Source organism: Drosophila biarmipes, unplaced genomic scaffold, assembly GCF_025231255.1.
Source record: "Drosophila biarmipes strain raj3 unplaced genomic scaffold, RU_DBia_V1.1 ptg000007l, whole genome shotgun sequence".
NCBI lineage: Eukaryota > Metazoa > Arthropoda > Insecta > Diptera > Drosophilidae > Drosophila > Drosophila biarmipes.
In genome coordinates this window covers 3,800,072-3,824,364 of record NW_026114528.1, presented here as the reverse complement: position 1 = coordinate 3,824,364, position 24,293 = coordinate 3,800,072, and positions in this window count along the sequence as shown.

Genomic DNA, 24,293 nt, shown 5'->3' with positions numbered 1-24,293 from the left:
CAAGTGTAATCTACTCTCGCAGGAAGGAAGCCTTACGTTTTGATCCCAGTTCAAAATACGCAGGGCAAACAAGAGACATTGTTTTTGAACCGACTCAATACGATCGATGTGCACTTGATATTGTGGACTCCAAACAAATAATATTCCAAAATAGGATGGACATTGGAGGTAAATAATAATTTGGTCGTATAAGGGTCATCAAATTCATTTGACCAACGCTTTATAAGCCCAAGAACACTCATGGCTTTGCTAACAGTGGACATAATGTGGCAGTCAAATTTAAGTTTAGGGTCAAGAAGAACACCTAAATCGTTAACTGAATATATACGGTCAAGTGCCGAATTTTTAAGAAAGTAACTGATAAACGTAGGAGTACCCCTATAAAAAGTCATAACGTTGCATTTAAGGCAGTTCAAATTTAAATGGTTGTTCTCACATCATCCATGAAAACAATCAATATCCGACTGTAAGTTAAATCCCGACGCTATATCATTATAAGATAAACAAAGCTTAACATCATCAACATACATTAGTACACGAGAATGTGTTATGATTGAGGGAATATCGTTAATAAACAAAGTAAACAGCAAAGGGCCCAATTGACTACCCTGAGGCACTCCAGATGTCACGTAGATCAATTTTGAAACAGCATTCTTGAATATAACCCTCTGAGTCCTACCATTCAAGTAACATGAAATCCAAGATAATAGATTACAGGGAAACCCAAGCTGATCTAATTTAAATAAAATAAGTGAGTGGTTAACGGAGTCAAAGGCCTTACTAAAATCTGAATATACAATGTCAGTCTGCAAGTTTTTCTTAAACCCATTTATTTCAATAGATGACAATTCAAGAAAGTTGGTGGTGGTCGATCTTGGCTTAACAAAACCATGCTGACATGGGGATATAAGCGAGGAACATAAATGTTGCAAATGAGAAGTGATTATACGTTCAAATGTTTTAGGACGCTGGTCAAAAGGTCCTGGTGGTAGTAATGCGGCTGGAGTTTTGGGCCGTGAATGCCCGAGATGTCGCTCGTCGTGTTGTACGCAACTGTGTCCACTGTGTCCGCAACAGTCTATGGGCAACCTCCCAGTCGAGAGACTTACCCTGTCAAGACCATCCGCTCGGTGAGGAATAGACTTCTGCGGGCCAGTTCATACCTATGTACGCGTTCGAGGAAAGGTGCTCGTTAAAAGCTACATCATACAATATTTGTGTGATTCGCCACGAAGGCGGTGCATATCGAAATCGTCGGAGAACTATCAACGGATGATTGCCAGACAATGCGAAACATTTTGTAGGCGAGAGCAACAAATTGGAAGACCTGGAAGACCTTTTCTTCAGCACCAAGAACCAGCAAGACATTACATCGTACTGTACAAACGAATTTGTAACGTTCCATTTTATACCTCCTAGGGCTCCACACTTTGGCGGTCTCTGAAGGGCTGATGTTGAAAGCGCCAAGAACCTCTTGTGCCGCACGCTCAAGGATGCCCGACTGACCTTCGACGAGGTCTAAACTGTCGCTGCTGAGACTGAGGCGATCCTTAACTCGCGATTTGGCCGCGTTAACGCCTGGTCATTTCTTAACCGGGGATTCTCTTCGAGCACTCCCAGACTGGCCTGTCAAGGATGATCAGCTCAACTGCTCTCAACGATGGTATCATGTCAGCGCCATCAAGCAACACATCTGGAGGCGGTGGTCTACGGAGTATCTTTACGAGCTTCCGGCCAAATCAAAATGGACGACTGGATCTTCGAATATTGCAGTCAACGAAATGGTCCTAATCCACGAAGACTCCTCATCAATGGCTGTTAGGTCGCATCAAAGCAACTATAGCAGGTCAGGACAACCACGTCCGAGTCGCGGATGTCCGGACGTCGAAAGGAATTATAAGGCGACCGATTCACAAATTGGCCCGTTTACCAATTAATTTAAAGTAACCAGGTACTTTCATTGGGGCCGGAATGTTGGGCGACTATTAAATCAAGAAAAACATGAATGTAATTTTGAAATATTGATCTTTCTTGAAGTGAATTCATCTAATTTGCTAACCTGAGCTGCGCTCTCAGTGGTAAAGCTTAAGCTCACGCTCTCATGTATTTCACCACACTGGACAAGAAGGCTGTTATACGACATTAGAATAAATATATATATGGACTTTGATGCACTTCGAACAGTACAAACAAGTGGCCCAACGACACCAAGCATGTGCTTGTTACGCGCGGGGCCTTTTTATCAATTTGGGCAAAAAATGTGATTTCGCGAGGAAGATACATACATAAAACAAATAAAGACGGGACACAAATGAAAATAAAAGGCACAACTAAGAATTAAGCAAATGAGTTAAAATATTCGTTTTTAATACGCGGATAGATGTTGAAATGCAAATTAAATGATAAAGTTTATTATAGTTATTAAATAGAACGCGAAAGGGCTCGTGCAGACAAATTTAGAGGATAATAATTTCGTGTTAGTCTAACAGGAACGTTGAATATTAGGCGGTTTAAAAGATCTGCAGAATCAATGTCACCTCTTATAAGATTTTGTATAAAATAGTACTAAGCATTGTTCTACGATTTACAAGTGTAGGTAGGTTAAGCAATTGTAATCTACTCTCGCAGGAAGGAAGCCTTACGTTTTGATCCCAGTTCAAAATACGCAGGGCAAACAAGAGACATTGTTTTTGAACCGACTCAATACGATCGATGTGTACTTGATATTGTGGACTCTAAACCGACGAATAATATTCCAAAATAGGACGGACAATGGAGGTAAATAATAATTTGGTCGTATAAGGGTCATCAAATAGATTTGACCAACGCTTTATAAACCCAAGAACACTCTTGGCTTTGCTAACTGTCAACATAATGTGACAGTCAAATTTAAGTTTAGGGTCAAGAAGAACACCTAAATCGTTAATTGAATATATACGGTAAGGTGGCGTATTTTTAAGAAAGTAACTGATAAACGTAGGAGTACCCCTATAAAAAGTCATAACGTTGCATTTAAGGCAGTTCAAATTTAAATGGTTGTACTCACATCATCCATGAAAACAATCAATATCCGACTGTAAGTTAAATCCCGACGCTATATCATTATAAGATAAACAAAGCTTAACATCATCAACATACATTAGTACACGAGAATGTGTTATGATTGAGGGAATATCGTTAATAAACAAAGTAAACAGCAAAGGGCCCAATTGACTACCCTGAGGCACTCCAGATGTCACGTAGATCAATTTTGAAACAGCATTCTTGAATATAACCCTCTGAGTCCTACCATTCAAGTAACATGAAATCCAAGATAATAGATTACAGGGAAACCCAAGCTGATCTAATTTAAATAAAATAAGTGAGTGGTTAACGGAGTCAAAGGCCTTACTAAAATCTGAATATACAATGTCAGTCTGCAAGTTTTTCTTAAACCCATTTATTTCAATAGATGACAATTCAAGAAAGTTGGTGGTGGTCGATCTTGGCTTAACAAAACCATGCTGACATGGGGATATAAGCGAGGAACATAAATGTTGCAAATGAGAAGTGATTATACGTTCAAATGTTTTAGGACGCTGGTCAAAAGGTCCTGGTGGTAGTAATGCGGCTGGAGTTTTGGGCCGTGAATGCCCGAGATGTCGCTCGTCGTGTTGTACGCAACTGTGTCCACTGTGTCCGCAACAATCTATGGGCAACCTCCCAGTCGAGAGACTTACCCTGTCAAGACCATCCGCTCGGTGAGGAATAGACTTCTGCGGGCCAGTTCATACCTATGTACGCGTTCGAGGAAAGGTGCTCGTTAAAAGCTACATCATACAATATTTGTGTGATTCGCCACGAAGGCGGCGAATACCGAAACCGTCGGAGAACTATCAACGGATTCGTTCTTGGGTGCTCTGAAGCAGATGATTGCCAGATGTGGTCTGCCTTCAGACATTTTTTGCGACAATGCGAAACATTTTGTAGGCGCGAGCAACAAATTGCAAGACCTGAAAGACTTTTTCTTCAGCACCAAGAACAAGCAAGACATTACAACGTACTGTAAAAACGAATTTGTAACGTTCCATTTTATACCTCCTAGGGCTCCACACTTTGGCGGTCTCTGAAGGGCTGATGTTGAAAGCGCGAAGAACCTCTTGTGCCGCACGCTCAAGGATGCCCGACTGACCTTCGAGGAGGTCGCTGCTGAGACTGAGGCGATCCTAAACTCGCGATTTGGCCGCCTTAACGCCTGGTCATTTCTTAACCGGGGATTCTCTTCGAGCACTCCCAGACTGGCCTGTCAAGGATGATCAGCTCAACTGCTCTCAACGATGGTATCATGTCAGCGCCATCAAGCAACACATCTGGAGGCGGTGGTCTACGGAGTATCTTTACGAGCTTCCGGCCAAATCAAAATGGACGACTGGATCTTCGAATATTGCAGTCAACGAAATGGTCCTAATCCACGAAGACTCCTCATCAATGGCTGTTAGGTCGCATCAAAGCAACTATAGCAGGTCAGGACAACCACGTCCGAGTCGCGGATGTCCGGACGTCGAAAGGAATTATAAGGCGACCGATTCACAAATTGGCCCGTTTACCAATAAATTTAAAGTAACTAGGTACTTTCATTGGGGCCGGAATGTTGGGCGACTATTAAATCGAGAAAAACATGAATGTAATTTTGAAATATTGATCTTTCTTGAAGTGTATTCATCTAATTTGCTAACCTGAGCTGCGCTCTCAGTGGTAAAGCTTAAGCTCACGCTGTCATGTATTTCACCACACTGGGCACGAAGGCTGTTATACGACATTAGAATAAATATATATATGGACTTTGATGCACTTCGAACAGTACAAACAAGTGGCCCAACGACACCAAGCATGTGCTTGTTACGCGCGGGGCCTTTTTATCAATTTGGGCAAAAAATGCGATTTCGCGAGGAAGATACATACATAAAACAAATAAAGACGGCACACAAATGAAAATAAAAGGCACAACTAAGAATTAAGCAAATGAGTTAAAATATTCGTTTTTAATACGCGGATAGATGTTGAAATGCAAATTAAATGATAAAGTTTATTATAGTTATTAAATAGAACGCGAAAGGGCTCGTGCAGACAAATTTAGAGGATAATAATTTCGTGTTAGTCTAACAGGAACGTTGAATATTAGGCGGTTTAAAAGATCTGCAGAATCAATGTCACCTCTTATAAGATTTTGTATAAAATAGTACTAAGCATTGTTCTACGATTTACAAGTGTAGGTAGGTTAAGCAATTGTAATCTACTCTCGCAGGAAGGAAGCCTTACGTTTTGATCCCAGTTCAAAATACGCAGGGCAAACAAGAGACATTGTTTTTGAACCGACTCAATACGATCGATGTGTACTTGATATTGTGGACTCTAAACCGACGAATAATATTCCAAAATAGGACGGACAATGGAGGTAAATAATAATTTGGTCGTATAAGGGTCATCAAATACATTTGACCAACGCTTTATAAACCCAAGAACACTCATGGCTTTGCTAACTGTCAACATAATGTGACAGTCAAATTTAAGTTTAGGGTCAAGAAGAACACCTAAATCGTTAATTGAATATATACGGTAAGGTGGCGTATTTTTAAGAAAGTAACTGATAAACGTAGGAGTACCCCTATAAAAAGTCATAACGTTGCATTTAAGGCAGTTCAAATTTAAATGGTTTTACTCACATCATCCATGAAAACAATCAATATCCGACTGTAAGTTAAATCCCGACGCTATATCATTATAAGATAAACAAAGCTTAACATCATCAACATACATTAGTACACGAGAATGTGTTATGATTGAGGGAATATCGTTAATAAACAAAGTAAACAGCAAAGGGCCCAATTGACTACCCTGAGGCACTCCAGATGTCACGTAGATCAATTTTGAAACAGCATTCTTGAATATAACCCTCTGAGTCCTACCATTCAAGTAACATGAAATCCAAGATAATAGATTACAGGGAAACCCAAGCTGATCTAATTTAAATAAAATAAGTGAGTGGTTAACGGAGTCAAAGGCCTTACTAAAATCTGAATATACAATGTCAGTCTGCAAGTTTTTCTTAAACCCATTTATTTCAATAGATGACAATTCAAGAAAGTTGGTGGTGGTCGATCTTGGCTTAACAAAACCATGCTGACATGGGGATATAAGCGAGGAACATAAATGTTGCAAATGAGAAGTGATTATACGTTCAAATGTTTTAGGACGCTGGTCAAAAGGTACTGGTGGTAGTAATGCGGCTGGAGTTTTGGGCCGTGAATGCCCGAGATGTCGCTCGTCGTGTTGTACGCAACTGTGTCCACTGTGTCCGCAACAATCTATGGGCAACCTCCCAGTCGAGAGACTTACCCTGTCAAGACCATCCGCTCGGTGAGGAATAGACTTCTGCGGGCCAGTTCATACCTATGTACGCGTTCGAGGAAAGGTGCTCGTTAAAAGCTACATCATACAATATTTGTGTGATTCGCCACGAAGGCGGCGAATACCGAAACCGTCGGAGAACTATCAACGGATTCGTTCTTGGGTGCTCTGAAGCAGATGATTGCCAGATGTGGTCTGCCTTCAGACATTTTTTGCGACAATGCGAAACATTTTGTAGGCGCGAGCAACAAATTGCAAGACCTGAAAGACTTTTTCTTCAGCACCAAGAACAAGCAAGACATTACAACGTACTGTAAAAACGAATTTGTAACGTTCCATTTTATACCTCCTAGGGCTCCACACTTTGGCGGTCTCTGAAGGGCTGATGTTGAAAGCGCGAAGAACCTCTTGTGCCGCACGCTCAAGGATGCCCGACTGACCTTCGAGGAGGTCGCTGCTGAGACTGAGGCGATCCTAAACTCGCGATTTGGCCGCCTTAACGCCTGGTCATTTCTTAACCGGGGATTCTCTTCGAGCACTCCCAGACTGGCCTGTCAAGGATGATCAGCTCAACTGCTCTCAACGATGGTATCATGTCAGCGCCATCAAGCAACACATCTGGAGGCGGTGGTCTACGGAGTATCTTTACGAGCTTCCGGCCAAATCAAAATGGACGACTGGATCTTCGAATATTGCAGTCAACGAAATGGTCCTAATCCACGAAGACTCCTCATCAATGGCTGTTAGGTCGCATCAAAGCAACTATAGCAGGTCAGGACAACCACGTCCGAGTCGCGGATGTCCGGACGTCGAAAGGAATTATAAGGCGACCGATTCACAAATTGGCCCGTTTACCAATAAATTTAAAGTAACTAGGTACTTTCATTGGGGCCGGAATGTTGGGCGACTATTAAATCGAGAAAAACATGAATGTAATTTTGAAATATTGATCTTTCTTGAAGTGTATTCATCTAATTTGCTAACCTGAGCTGCGCTCTCAGTGGTAAAGCTTATTCTCACGCTGTCATGTATTTCACCACACTGGACACGAAGGCTGTTATACGACATTAGAATAAATATATATATGGACTTTGATGCACTTCGAACAGTACAAACAAGTGGCCCAACGACACCAAGCATGTGCTTGTTACGCGCGGGGCCTTTTTATCAATTTGGGCAAAAAATGCGATTTCGCGAGGAAGATACATACATAAAACAAATAAAGACGGGACACAAATGAAAATAAAAGGCACAACTAAGAATTAAGCAAATGAGTTAAAATATTCGTTTTTAATACGCGGATAGATGTTGAAATGCAAATTAAATGATAAAGTTTATTATAGTTATAAAATAGAACGCGAAAGGGCTCGTGCAGACAAATTTAGAGGATAATAATTTCGTGTTAGTCTAACAGGAACGTTGAATATTAGGCGGTTTAAAAGATCTGCAGAATCAATGTCACCTCTTATAAGATTTTGTATAAAATAGTACCAAGCATTGTTCTACGATTTACAAGTGTAGGTAGGTTAAGCAAGTGTAATCTACTCTCGCAGGAAGGAAGCCTTACGTTTTGATCCCAGTTCAAAATACGCAGGGCAAACAAGAGACATTGTTTTTGAACCGACTCAATACGATCGATGTGCACTTGATATTGTGGACTCCAAACAAATAATATTCCAAAATAGGATGGACATTGGAGGTAAATAATAATTTGGTCGTATAAGGGTCATCAAATTCATTTGACCAACGCTTTATAAGCCCAAGAACACTCATGGCTTTGCTAACAGTGGACATAATGTGGCAGTCAAATTTAAGTTTAGGGTCAAGAAGAACACCTAAATCGTTAACTGAATATATACGGTCAAGTGCCGAATTTTTAAGAAAGTAACTGATAAACGTAGGAGTACCCCTATAAAAAGTCATAACGTTGCATTTAAGGCAGTTCAAATTTAAATGGTTGTTCTCACATCATCCATGAAAACAATCAATATCCGACTGTAAGTTAAATCCCGACGCTATATCATTATAAGATAAACAAAGCTTAACATCATCAACATACATTAGTACACGAGAATGTGTTATGATTGAGGGAATATCGTTAATAAACAAAGTAAACAGCAAAGGGCCCAATTGACTACCCTGAGGCACTCCAGATGTCACGTAGATCAATTTTGAAACAGCATTCTTGAATATAACCCTCTGAGTCCTACCATTCAAGTAACATGAAATCCAAGATAATAGATTACAGGGAAACCCAAGCTGATCTAATTTAAATAAAATAAGTGAGTGGTTAACGGAGTCAAAGGCCTTACTAAAATCTGAATATACAATGTCAGTCTGCAAGTTTTTCTTAAACCCATTTATTTCAATAGATGACAATTCAAGAAAGTTGGTGGTGGTCGATCTTGGCTTAACAAAACCATGCTGACATGGGGATATAAGCGAGGAACATAAATGTTGCAAATGAGAAGTGATTATACGTTCAAATGTTTTAGGACGCTGGTCAAAAGGTCCTGGTGGTAGTAATGCGGCTGGAGTTTTGGGCCGTGAATGCCCGAGATGTCGCTCGTCGTGTTGTACGCAACTGTATCCACTGTGTCCGCAACAATCTATGGGCAACCTCCCAGTCGAGAGACTTACCCTGTCAAGACCATCCGCTCGGTGAGGAATAGACTTCTGCGGGCCAGTTCATACCTATGTACGCGTTCGAGGAAAGGTGCTCGTTAAAAGCTACATCATACAATATTTGTGTGATTCGCCACGAAGGCGGCGAATACCGAAACCGTCGGAGAACTATCAACGGATTCGTTCTTGGGTGCTCTGAAGCAGATGATTGCCAGATGTGGTCTGCCTTCAGACATTTTTTGCGACAATGCGAAACATTTTGTAGGCGCGAGCAACAAATTGCAAGACCTGAAAGACTTTTTCTTCAGCACCAAGAACAAGCAAGACATTACAACGTACTGTAAAAACGAATTTGTAACGTTCCATTTTATACCTCCTAGGGCTCCACACTTTGGCGGTCTCTGAAGGGCTGATGTTGAAAGCGCGAAGAACCTCTTGTGCCGCACGCTCAAGGATGCCCGACTGACCTTCGAGGAGGTCTAAACTGTCGCTGCTGAGACTGAGGCGATCCTAAACTCGCGATTTGGCCGCCTTAACGCCTGGTCATTTCTTAACCGGGGATTCTCTTCGAGCACTCCCAGACTGGCCTGTCAAGGATGATCAGCTCAACTGCTCTCAACGATGGTATCATGTCAGCGCCATCAAGCAACACATCTGGAGGCGGTGGTCTACGGAGTATCTTTACGAGCTTCCGGCCAAATCAAAATGGACGACTGGATCTTCGAATATTGCAGTCAACGAAATGGTCCTAATCCACGAAGACTCCTCATCAATGGCTGTTAGGTCGCATCAAAGCAACTATAGCAGGTCAGGACAACCACGTCCGAGTCGCGGATGTCCGGACGTCGAAAGGAATTATAAGGCGACCGATTCACAAATTGGCCCGTTTACCAATAAATTTAAAGTAACTAGGTACTTTCATTGGGGCCGGAATGTTGGGCGACTATTAAATCGAGAAAAACATGAATGTAATTTTGAAATATTGATCTTTCTTGAAGTGTATTCATCTAATTTGCTAACCTGAGCTGCGCTCTCAGTGGTAAAGCTTATTCTCACGCTGTCATGTATTTCACCACACTGGACACGAAGGCTGTTATACGACATTAGAATAAATATATATATGGACTTTGATGCACTTCGAACAGTACAAACAAGTGGCCCAACGACACCAAGCATGTGCTTGTTACGCGCGGGGCCTTTTTATCAATTTGGGCAAAAAATGCGATTTCGCGAGGAAGATACATACATAAAACAAATAAAGACGGGACACAAATGAAAATAAAAGGCACAACTAAGAATTAAGCAAATGAGTTAAAATATTCGTTTTTAATACGCGGATAGATGTTGAAATGCAAATTAAATGATAAAGTTTATTATAGTTATTAAATAGAACGCGAAAGGGCTCGTGCAGACAAATTTAGAGGATAATAATTTCGTGTTAGTCTAACAGGAACGTTGAATATTAGGCGGTTTAAAAGATCTGCAGAATCAATGTCACCTCTTATAAGATTTTGTATAAAATAGTACTAAGCATTGTTCTACGATTTACAAGTGTAGGTAGGTTAAGCAATTGTAATCTACTCTCGCAGGAAGGAAGCCTTATGTTTTGATCCCAGTTCAAAATACGCAGGGCAAACAAGAGACATTGTTTTTGAACCGACTCAATACGATCGATGTGTACTTGATATTGTGGACTCTAAACCGACGAATAATATTCCAAAATAGGACGGACAATGGAGGTAAATAATAATTTGGTCGTATAAGGGTCATCAAATAGATTTGACCAACGCTTTATAAACCCAAGAACACTCTTGGCTTTGCTAACTGTCAACATAATGTGACAGTCAAATTTAAGTTTAGGGTCAAGAAGAACACCTAAATCGTTAATTGAATATATACGGTAAGGTGGCGTATTTTTAAGAAAGTAACTGATAAACGTAGGAGTACCCCTATAAAAAGTCATAACGTTGCATTTAAGGCAGTTCAAATTTAAATGGTTGTACTCACATCATCCATGAAAACAATCAATATCCGACTGTAAGTTAAATCCCGACGCTATATCATTATAAGATAAACAAAGCTTAACATCATCAACATACATTAGTACACGAGAATGTGTTATGATTGAGGGAATATCGTTAATAAACAAAGTAAACAGCAAAGGGCCCAATTGACTACCCTGAGGCACTCCAGATGTCACGTAGATCAATTTTGAAACAGCATTCTTGAATATAACCCTCTGAGTCCTACCATTCAAGTAACATGAAATCCAAGATAATAGATTACAGGGAAACCCAAGCTGATCTAATTTAAATAAAATAAGTGAGTGGTTAACGGAGTCAAAGGCCTTACTAAAATCTGAATATACAATGTCAGTCTGCAAGTTTTTCTTAAACCCATTTATTTCAATAGATGACAATTCAAGAAAGTTGGTGGTGGTCGATCTTGGCTTAACAAAACCATGCTGACATGGGGATATAAGCGAGGAACATAAATGTTGCAAATGAGAAGTGATTATACGTTCAAATGTTTTAGGACGCTGGTCAAAAGGTCCTGGTGGTAGTAATGCGGCTGGAGTTTTGGGCCGTGAATGCCCGAGATGTCGCTCGTCGTGTTGTACGCAACTGTGTCCACTGTGTCCGCAACAATCTATGGCCACCTCCCAGTCGAGAGACTTACCCTGTCAAGACCATCCGCTCGGTGAGGAATAGACTTCTGCGGGCCAGTTCATACCTATGTACGCGTTCGAGGAAAGGTGCTCGTTAAAAGCTACATCATACAATATTTGTGTGATTCGCCACGAAGGCGGCGAATACCGAAACCGTCGGAGAACTATCAACGGATTCGTTCTTGGGTGCTCTGAAGCAGATGATTGCCAGATGTGGTCTGCCTTCAGACATTTTTTGCGACAATGCGAAACATTTTGTAGGCGCGAGCAACAAATTGCAAGACCTGAAAGACTTTTTCTTCAGCACCAAGAACAAGCAAGACATTACAACGTACTGTAAAAACGAATTTGTAACGTTCCATTTTATACCTCCTAGGGCTCCACACTTTGGCGGTCTCTGAAGGGCTGATGTTGAAAGCGCGAAGAACCTCTTGTGCCGCACGCTCAAGGATGCCCGACTGACCTTCGAGGAGGTCGCTGCTGAGACTGAGGCGATCCTAAACTCGCGATTTGGCCGCCTTAACGCCTGGTCATTTCTTAACCGGGGATTCTCTTCGAGCACTCCCAGACTGGCCTGTCAAGGATGATCAGCTCAACTGCTCTCAACGATGGTATCATGTCAGCGCCATCAAGCAACACATCTGGAGGCGGTGGTCTACGGAGTATCTTTACGAGCTTCCGGCCAAATCAAAATGGACGACTGGATCTTCGAATATTGCAGTCAACGAAATGGTCCTAATCCACGAAGACCATGACCCTCCTCATCAATGGCTGTTAGGTCGCATCAAAGCAACTATAGCAGGTCAGGACAACCACGTCCGAGTCGCGGATGTCCGGACGTCGAAAGGAATTATAAGGCGACCGATTCACAAATTGGCCCGTTTACCAATAAATTTAAAGTAACTAGGTACTTTCATTGGGGCCGGAATGTTGGGCGACTATTAAATCGAGAAAAACATGAATGTAATTTTGAAATATTGATCTTTCTTGAAGTGTATTCATCTAATTTGCTAACCTGAGCTGCGCTCTCAGTGGTAAAGCTTAAGCTCACGCTCTCATGTATTTCACCACACTGGACAAGAAGGCTGTTATACGACATTAGAATAAATATATATATGGACTTTGATGCACTTCGAACAGTACAAACAAGTGGCCCAACGACACCAAGCATGTGCTTGTTACGCGCGGGGCCTTTTTATCAATTTGGGCAAAAAATGCGATTTCGCGAGGAAGATACATACATAAAACAAATAAAGACGGGACACAAATGAAAATAAAAGGCACAACTAAGAATTAAGCAAATGAGTTAAAATATTCGTTTTTAATACGCGGATAGATGTTGAAATGCAAATTAAATGATAAAGTTTATTATAGTTATTAAATAGAACGCGAAAGGGCTCGTGCAGACAAATTTAGAGGATAATAATTTCGTGTTAGTCTAACAGGAACGTTGAATATTAGGCGGTTTAAAAGATCTGCAGAATCAATGTCACCTCTTATAAGATTTTGTATAAAATAGTACCAAGCATTGTTCTACGATTTACAAGTGTAGGTAGGTTAAGCAAGTGTAATCTACTCTCGCAGGAAGGAAGCCTTACGTTTTGATCCCAGTTCAAAATACGCAGGGCAAACAAGAGACATTGTTTTTGAACCGACTCAATACGATCGATGTGCACTTGATATTGTGGACTCCAAACAAATAATATTCCAAAATAGGATGGACATTGGAGGTAAATAATAATTTGGTCGTATAAGGGTCATCAAATTCATTTGACCAACGCTTTATAAGCCCAAGAACACTCATGGCTTTGCTAACAGTGGACATAATGTGGCAGTCAAATTTAAGTTTAGGGTCAAGAAGAACACCTAAATCGTTAACTGAATATATACGGTCAAGTGCCGAATTTTTAAGAAAGTAACTGATAAACGTAGGAGTACCCCAATAAAAAGTCATAACGTTGCATTTAAGGCAGTTCAAATTTAAATGGTTGTTCTCACATCATCCATGAAAACAATCAATATCCGACTGTAAGTTAAATCCCGACGCTATATCATTATAAGATAAACAAAGCTTAACATCATCAACATACATTAGTACACGAGAATGTGTTATGATTGAGGGAATATCGTTAATAAACAAAGTAAACAGCAAAGGGCCCAATTGACTACCCTGAGGCACTCCAGATGTCACGTAGATCAATTTTGAAACAGCATTCTTGAATATAACCCTCTGAGTCCTACCATTCAAGTAACATGAAATCCAAGATAATAGATTACAGGGAAACCCAAGCTGATCTAATTTAAATAAAATAAGTGAGTGGTTAACGGAGTCAAAGGCCTTACTAAAATCTGAATATACAATGTCAGTCTGCAAGTTTTTCTTAAACCCATTTATTTCAATAGATGACAATTCAAGAAAGTTGGTGGTGGTCGATCTTGGCTTAACAAAACCATGCTGACATGGGGATATAAGCGAGGAACATAAATGTTGCAAATGAGAAGTGATTATACGTTCAAATGTTTTAGGACGCTGGTCAAAAGGTCCTGGTGGTAGTAATGCGGCTGGAGTTTTGGGCCGTGAATGCCCGAGATGTCGCTCGTCGTGTTGTACGCAACTGTGTCCACTGTGTCCGCAACAATCTATGGGCAACCTCCCAGTCGAGAGACTTACCCTGTCAAGACCATCCGCTCGGTGAGGAATAGACTTCTGCGGGCCAGTTCATACCTATGTACGCGTTCGAGGAAAGGTGCTCGTTAAAAGCTACATCATACAATATTTGTGTGATTCGCCACGAAGGCGGCGAATACCGAAACCGTCGGAGAACTATCAACGGATTCGTTCTTGGGTGCTCTGAAGCAGATGATTGCCAGATGTGGTCTGCCTTCAGACATTTTTTGCGACAATGCGAAACATTTTGTAGGCGCGAGCAACAAATTGCAAGACCTGAAAGACTTTTTCTTCAGCACCAAGAACAAGCAAGACATTACAACGTACTGTAAAAACGAATTTGTAACGTTCCATTTTATACCTCCTAGGGCTCCACACTTTGGCGGTCTCTGAAGGGCTGATGTTGAAAGCGCCAAGAACCTCTTGTGCCGCACGCTCAAGGATGCCCGACTGACCTTCGACGAGGTCTAAACTGTCGCTGCTGAGACTGAGGCGATCCTTAACTCGCGATTTGGCCGCGTTAACGCCTGGTCATTTCTTAACCGGGGATTCTCTTCGAGCACTCCCAGACTGGCCTGTCAAGGATGATCAGCTCAACTGCTCTCAACGATGGTATCATGTCATATCATCTACGGAGTATCTTTACGAGCTTCCGGCCAAATCAAAATGGACGACTGGATCTTCGAATATTGCAGTCAACGAAATGGTCCTAATCCACGAAGACTCCTCATCAATGGCTGTTAGGTCGCATCAAAGCAACTATAGCAGGTCAGGACAACCACGTCCGAGTCGCGGATGTCCGGACGTCGAAAGGAATTATAAGGCGACCGATTCACAAATTGGCCCGTTTACCAATAAATTTAAAGTAACTAGGTACTTTCATTGGGGCCGGAATGTTGGGCGACTATTAAATCGAGAAAAACATGAATGTAATTTTGAAATATTGATCTTTCTTGAAGTGTATTCATCTAATTTGCTAACCTGAGCTGCGCTCTCAGTGGTAAAGCTTATTCTCACGCTGTCATGTATTTCACCACACTGGACACGAAGGCTGTTATACGACATTAGAATAAATATATATATGGACTTTGATGCACTTCGAACAGTACAAACAAGTGGCCCAACGACACCAAGCATGTGCTTGTTACGCGCGGGGCCTTTTTATCAATTTGGGCAAAAAATGTGATTTCGCGAGGAAGATACATACATAAAACAAATAAAGACGGGACACAAATGAAAATAAAAGGCACAACTAAGAATTAAGCAAATGAGTTAAAATATTCGTTTATTATAGTTATTAAATATATTATTATAGTTATTAAATAGAACGCGAAAGGGCTCGTGCAGACAAATTTAGAGGATAATAATTTCGTGTTAGTCTAACAGGAACGTTGAATATTAGGCGGTTTAAAAGATCTGCAGAATCAATGTCACCTCTTATAAGATTTTGTATAAAATAGTACCAAGCATTGTTCTACGATTTACAAGTGTAGGTAGGTTAAGCAAGTGTAATCTACTCTCGCAGGAAGGAAGCCTTACGTTTTGATCCCAGTTCAAAATACGCAGGGCAAACAAGAGACATTGTTTTTGAACCGACTCAATACGATCGATGTGCACTTGATATTGTGGACTCCAAACAAATAATATTCCAAAATAGGACGGACATTGGAGGTAAATAATAATTTGGTCGTATAAGGGTCATCAAATTCATTTGACCAACGCTTTATAAGCCCAAGAACACTCATGGCTTTGCTAACAGTGGACATAATGTGGCAGTCAAATTTAAGTTTAGGGTCAAGAAGAACACCTAAATCGTTAACTGAATATATACGGTCAAGTGCCGAATTTTTAAGAAAGTAACTGATAAACGTAGGAGTACCCCTATAAAAAGTCATAACGTTGCATTTAAGGCAGTTCAAATTTAAATGGTTGTTCTCACATCATCCATGAAAACAATCAATATCCGACTGTAAGTTAAATCCCGACGCTATATCATTATAAGATAAACAAAGCTTAACATCATCAACATACATTAGTACACGAGAATGTGTTATGATTGAGGGAATATCGTTAATATACAAAGTAAACAGCAAAGGGCCCAATTGACTACCCTGAGGCACTCCAGATGTCACGTAGATCAATTTTGAAACAGCATTCTTGAATATAACCCTCTGAGTCCTACCATTCAAGTAACATGAAATCCAAGATAATAGATTACAGGGAAACCCAAGCTGATCTAATTTAAATAAAATAAGTGAGTGGTTAACGGAGTCAAAGGCCTTACTAAAATCTGAATATACAATGTCAGTCTGCAAGTTTTTCTTAAACCCATTTATTTCAATAGATGACAATTCAAGAAAGTTGGTGGTGGTCGATCTTGGCTTAACAAAACCATGCTGACATGGGGATATAAGCGAGGAACATAAATGTTGCAAATGAGAAGTGATTATACGTTCAAATGTTTTAGGACGCTGGTCAAAAGGTCCTGGTGGTAGTAATGCGGCTGGAGTTTTGGGCCGTGAATGCCCGAGATGTCGCTCGTCGTGTTGTACGCAACTGTGTCCACTGTGTCCGCAACAATCTATGGGCAACCTCCCAGTCGAGAGACTTACCCTGTCAAGACCATCCGCTCGGTGAGGAATAGACTTCTGCGGGCCAGTTCATACCTATGTACGCGTTCGAGGAAAGGTGCTCGTTAAAAGCTACATCATACAATATTTGTGTGATTCGCCACGAAGGCGGCGAATACCGAAACCGTCGGAGAACTATCAACGGATTCGTTCTTGGGTGCTCTGAAGCAGATGATTGCCAGATGTGGTCTGCCTTCAGACATTTTTTGCGACAATGCGAAACATTTTGTAGGCGCGAGCAACAAATTGCAAGACCTGAAAGACTTTTTCTTCAGCACCAAGAACAAGCAAGACATTACAACGTACTGTAAAAACGAATTTGTAACGTTCCATTTTATACCTCCTAGGGCTCCACACTTTGGCGGTCTCTGAAGGGCTGATGTTGAAAGCGCCAAGAACCTCTTGTGCCGCACGCTCAAGGATGCCCGACTGACCTTCGACGAGGTCTAAACTGTCGCTGCTGAGACTGAGGCGATCCTTAACTCGCGATTTGGCCGCGTTAACGCCTGGTCATTTCTTAACCGGGGATTCTCTTCGAGCACTCCCAGACTGGCCTGTCAAGGATGATCAGCTCAACTGCTCTCAACGATGGTATCATGTCATATCATCTACGGAGTATCTTTACGAGCTTCCGGCCAAATCAAAATGGACGACTGGATCTTCGAATATTGCAGTCAACGAAATGGTCCTAATCCACGAAGACTCCTCATCAATGGCTGTTAGGTCGCATCAAAGCAACTATAGCAGGTCAGGACAACCACGTCCGAGTCGCGGATGTCCGGACGTCGAAAGGAATTATAAGGCGACCGATTCACAAATTGGCCCGTTTACCAATAAATTTAAAGTAACTAGGTACTTTCATTGGGGCCGGAATGTTGGGCGACTATTAAATCGAGAAAAACATGAATGTAATTTTGAAATATTGATCTTTCTTGAAGTGTATTCATCTAATTTGCTAACCTGAGCTGCGCTCTCAGTGGTAAAGCTTATTCTCACGCTGTCATGTATTTCACCACACTGGACACGAAGGCTGTTATACGACATTAGAATAAATATATATATGGACTTTGATGCACTTCGAACAGTACAAACAAGTGGCCCAACGACACCAAGCATGTGCTTGTTACGCGCGGGGCCTTTTTATCAATTTGGGCAAAAAATGTGATTTCGCGAGGAAGATACATACATAAAACAAATAAAGACGGGACACAAATGAAAATAAAAGGCACAACTAAGAATTAAGCAAATGAGTTAAAATATTCGTTTATTATAGTTATTAAATATATTATTATAGTTATTAAATAGAACGCGAAAGGGCTCGTGCAGACAAATTTAGAGGATAATAATTTCGTGTTAGTCTAACAGGAACGTTGAATATTAGGCGGTTTAAAAGATCTGCAGAATCAATGTCACCTCTTATAAGATTTTGTATAAAATAGTACCAAGCATTGTTCTACGATTTACAAGTGTAGGTAGGTTAAGCAAGTGTAATCTACTCTCGCAGGAAGGAAGCCTTACGTTTTGATCCCAGTTCAAAATACGCAGGGCAAACAAGAGACATTGTTTTTGAACCGACTCAATACGATCGATGTGCACTTGATATTGTGGACTCCAAACAAATAATATTCCAAAATAGGACGGACATTGGAGGTAAATAATAATTTGGTCGTATAAGGGTCATCAAATTCATTTGACCAACGCTTTATAAGCCCAAGAACACTCATGGCTTTGCTAACAGTGGACATAATGTGGCAGTCAAATTTAAGTTTAGGGTCAAGAAGAACACCTAAATCGTTAACTGAATATATACGGTCAAGTGCCGAATTTTTAAGAAAGTAACTGATAAACGTAGGAGTACCCCTATAAAAAGTCATAACGTTGCATTTAAGGCAGTTCAAATTTAAATGGTTGTTCTCACATCATCCATGAAAACAATCAATATCCGACTGTAAGTTAAATCCCGACGCTATATCATTATAAGATAAACAAAGCTTAACATCATCAACATACATTAGTACACGAGAATGTGTTATGATTGAGGGAATATCGTTAATATACAAAGTAAACAGCAAAGGGCCCAATTGACTACCCTGAGGCACTCCAGATGTCACGTAGATCAATTTTGAAACAGCATTCTTGAATATAACCCTCTGAGTCCTACCATTCAAGTAACATGAAATCCAAGATAATAGATTACAGGGAAACCCAAGCTGATCTAATTTAAATAAAATAAGTGAGTGGTTAACGGAGTCAAAGGCCTTACTAAAATCTGAATATACAATGTCAGTCTGCAAGTTTTTCTTAAACCCATTTATTTCAATAGATGACAATTCAAGAAAGTTGGTGGTGGTCGATCTTGGCTTAACAAAACCATGCTGACATGGGGATATAAGCGAGGAACATAAATGTTGCAAATGAGAAGTGATTATACGTTCAAATGTTTTAGGACGCTGGTCAAAAGGTCCTGGTGGTAGTAATGCGGCTGGAGTTTTGGGCCGTGAATGCCCGAGATGTCGCTCGTCGTGTTGTACGCAACTGTGTCCACTGTGTCCGCAACAATCTATGGGCAACCTCCCAGTCGAGAGACTTACCCTGTCAAGACCATCCGCTCGGTGAGGAATAGACTTCTGCGGGCCAGTTCATACCTATGTACGCGTTCGAGGAAAGGTGCTCGTTAAAAGCTACATCATACAATATTTGTGTGATTCGCCACGAAGGCGGCGAATACCGAAACCGTCGGAGAACTATCAACGGATTCGTTCTTGGGTGCTCTGAAGCAGATGATTGCCAGATGTGGTCTGCCTTCAGACATTTTTTGCGACAATGCGAAACATTTTGTAGGCGCGAGCAACAAATTGCAAGACCTGAAAGACTTTTTCTTCAGCACCAAGAACAAGCAAGACATTACAACGTACTGTAAAAACGAATTTGTAACGTTCCATTTTATACCTCCTAGGGCTCCACACTTTGGCGGTCTCTGAAGGGCTGATGTTGAAAGCGCCAAGAACCTCTTGTGCCGCACGCTCAAGGATGCCCGACTGACCTTCGAGGAGGTCGCTGCTGAGACTGAGGCGATCCTAAACTCGCGATTTGGCCGCCTTAACGCCTGGTCATTTCTTAACCGGGGATTCTCTTCGAGCACTCCCAGACTGGCCTGTCAAGGATGATCAGCTCAACTGCTCTCAACGATGGTATCATGTCAGCGCCATCAAGCAACACATCTGGAGGCGGTGGTCTACGGAGTATCTTTACGAGCTTCCGGCCAAATCAAAATGGACGACTGGATCTTCGAATATTGCAGTCAACGAAATGGTCCTAATACACGAAGACTCCTCATCAATGGCTGTTAGGTCGCATCAAAGCAACTATAGCAGGTCAGGACAACCACGTCCGAGTCGCGGATGTCCGGACGTCGAAAGGAATTATAAGGCGACCGATTCACAAATTGGCCCGTTTACCAATAAATTTAAAGTAACTAGGTACTTTCATTGGGGCCGGAATGTTGGGCGACTATTAAATCGAGAAAAACATGAATGTAATTTTGAAATATTGATCTTTCTTGAAGTGTATTCATCTAATTTGCTAACCTGAGCTGCGCTCTCAGTGGTAAAGCTTATTCTCACGCTGTCATGTATTTCACCACACTGGACACGAAGGCTGTTATACGACATTAGAATAAATATATATATGGACTTTGATGCACTTCGAACAGTACAAACAAGTGGCCCAACGACACCAAGCATGTGCTTGTTACGCGCGGGGCCTTTTTATCAATTTGGGCAAAAAATGCGATTTCGCGAGGAAGATACATACATAAAACAAATAAAGACGGGACACAAATGAAAATAAAAGTCACAACTAAGAATTAAGCAAATGAGTTAAAATATTCGTTTTTAATACGCGGATAGATGTTGAAATGCAAATTAAATGATAAAGTTTATTATAGTTATTAAATAGAACGCGAAAGGGCTCGTGCAGACAAATTTAGAGGATAATAATTTCGTGTTAGTCTAACAGGAACGTTGAATATTAGGCGGTTTAAAAGATCTGCAGAATCAATGTCACCTCTTTTAAGATTTTGTATAAAATAGTACCAAGCATTGTTCTACGATTTACAAGTTTAGGTAGGTTAAGCAATTGTAATCTACTCTCGCAGGAAGGAAGCCTTACGTTTTGAACCCAGTTCAAAATACGCAGGGCACACAAGAGACATTGTTTTTGAGCCGACTCAATACGATCGATGTGCACTTGATATTGTGGACTCCAAACAAATAATATTCCAAAATAGGACGGACATTGGAGGTAAATAATAATTTGGTCGTATAAGGGTCATCAAATTCATTTGACCAACGCTTTATAAGCCCAAGAACACTCATGGCTTTGCTAACAGTGGACATAATGTGGCAGTCAAATTTAAGTTTAGGGTCAAGAAGAACACCTAAATCGTTAACTGAATATATACGGTCAAGTGCCGAATTTTTAAGAAAGTAACTGATAAACGTAGGAGTACCCCAATAAAAAGTCATAACGTTGCATTTAAGGCAGTTCAAATTTAAATGGTTGTTCTCACATCATCCATGAAAACAATCAATATCCGACTGTAAGTTAAATCCCGACGCTATATCATTATAAGATAAACAAAGCTTAACATCATCAACATACATTAGTACACGAGAATGTGTTATGATTGAGGGAATATCGTTAATAAACAAAGTAAACAGCAAAGGGCCCAATTGACTACCCTGAGGCACTCCAGATGTCACGTAGATCAATTTTGAAACAGCATTCTTGAATATAACCCTCTGAGTCCTACTATTCAAGTAACATGAAATCCAAGATAATAGATTACAGGGAAACCCAAGCTGATCTAATTTAAATAAAATAAGTGAGTGGTTAACGGAGTCAAAGGCCTTACTAAAATCTGAATATACAATGTCAGTCTGCAAGTTTTTCTTAAACCCATTTATTTCAATAGATGACAATTCAAGAAAGTTGGTGGTGGTCGATCTTGGCTTAACAAAACCATGCTGACATGGGGATATAAGCGAGGAACATAAATGTTGCAAATGAGAAGTGATTATACGTTCAAATGTTTTAGGACGCTGGTCAAAAGGTCCTGGTGGTAGTAATGCGGCTGGAGTTTTGGGCCGTGAATGCCCGAGATGTCGCTCGTCGTGTTGTACGCAACTGTGTCCACTGTGTCCGCAACAATCTATGGGCAACCTCCCAGTCGAGAGACTTACCCTGTCAAGACCATCCGCTCGGTGAGGAATAGACTTCTGCGGGCCAGTTCATACCTATGTACGCGTTCGAGGAAAGGTGCTCGTTAAAAGCTACATCATACAATATTTGTGTGATTCGCCACGAAGGCGGTGCATATCGAAATCGTCGGAGAACTATCAACGGATGATTGCCAGACAATGCGAAACATTTTGTAGGCGAGAGCAACAAATTGGAAGACCTGGAAGACTTTTTCTTCAGCACCAAGAACCAGCAAGACATTACATCGTACTGTACAAACGAATTTGTAACGTTCCATTTTATACCTCCTAGGGCTCCACACTTTGGCGGTCTCTGAAGGGCTGATGTTGAAAGCGCCAAGAACCTCTTGTGCCGCACGCTCAAGGATGCCCGACTGACCTTCGACGAGGTCTAAACTGTCGCTGCTGAGACTGAGGCGATCCTTAACTCGCGATTTGGCCGCGTTAACGCCTGGTCATTTCTTAACCGGGGATTCTCTTCGAGCACTCCCAGACTGGCCTGTCAAGGATGATCAGCTCAACTGCTCTCAACGATGGTATCATGTCATATCATCTACGGAGTATCTTTACGAGCTTCCGGCCAAATCAAAATGGACGACTGGATCTTCGAATATTGCAGTCAACGAAATGGTCCTAATCCACGAAGACCATGACCCTCCTCATCAATGGCTGTTAGGTCGCATCAAAGCAACTATAGCAGGTCAGGACAACTACGTCCGAGTCGCGGATGTCCGGACGTCGAAAGGAATTATAAGGCGACCGATTCACAAATTGGCCCGTTTACCAATAAATTTAAAGTAACTAGGTACTTTCATTGGGGCCGGAATGTTGGGCGACTATTAAATCGAGAAAAACATGAATGTAATTTTGAAATATTGATCTTTCTTGAAGTTTATTAATCTAATTTGCTAACCTGAGCTGCGCTCTCAGTGGTAAAGCTTAAGCTCACGCTCTCATGTATTTCACCACACTGGACACGAAGGCTGTTATACGACATTAGAATAAATATATATATGGACTTTGATGCACTTCGAACAGTACAAACAAGTGGCCCAACGACACCAAGCATGTGCTTGTTACGCGCGGGGCCTTTTTATCAATTTGGGCAAAAAATGCGATTTCGCGAGGAAGATACATACATAAAACAAATAAAGACGGGACACAAATGAAAATAAAAGGCACAACTAAGAATTAAGCAAATGAGTTAAAATATTCGTTTTTAATACGCGGATAGATGTTGAAATGCAAATTAAATGATAAAGTTTATTATAGTTATTAAATAGAACGCGAAAGGGCTCGTGCAGACAAATTTAGAGGATAATAATTTCGTGTTAGTCTAACAGGAACGTTGAATATTAGGCGGTTTAAAAGATCTGCAGAATCAATGTCACCTCTTATAAGATTTTGTATAAAATAGTACCAAGCATTGTTCTACGATTTACAAGTTAAGGTTAAGCAATTGTAATCTACTCTCGCAGGAAGGAAGCCTTACGTTTTGATCCCAGTTCAAAATACGCAGGGCAAACAAGAGACATTGTTTTTGAACCGACTCAATACGATCGATGTGCACTTGATATTGTGGACTCCAAACAAATAATATTCCAAAATAGGACGGACATTGGAGGTAAATAATAATTTGGTCGTATAAGGGTCATCAAATTCATTTGACCAACGCTTTATAAGCCCAAGAACACTCATGGCTTTGCTAACAGTGGACATAATGTGGCAGTCAAATTTAAGTTTAGGGTCAAGAAGAACACCTAAATCGTTAACTGAATATATACGGTCAAGTGCCGAATTTTTAAGAAAGTAACTGATAAACGTAGGAGTACCCCTATAAAATGTCATAACGTTGCACTTAAGGCAGTTCAAATTTAAATGGTTTTACGCACATCATCCATGAAAACAATCAATATCCGACTGTAAGTTAAATCCCGACGCTATATCATTATAAGATAAACAAAGCTTAACATCATCAGCATACATTAGTACACGAGAATGTGTTATGATTGAGGGAATATCGTTAATAAACAAAGTAAACAGCAAAGGGCCCA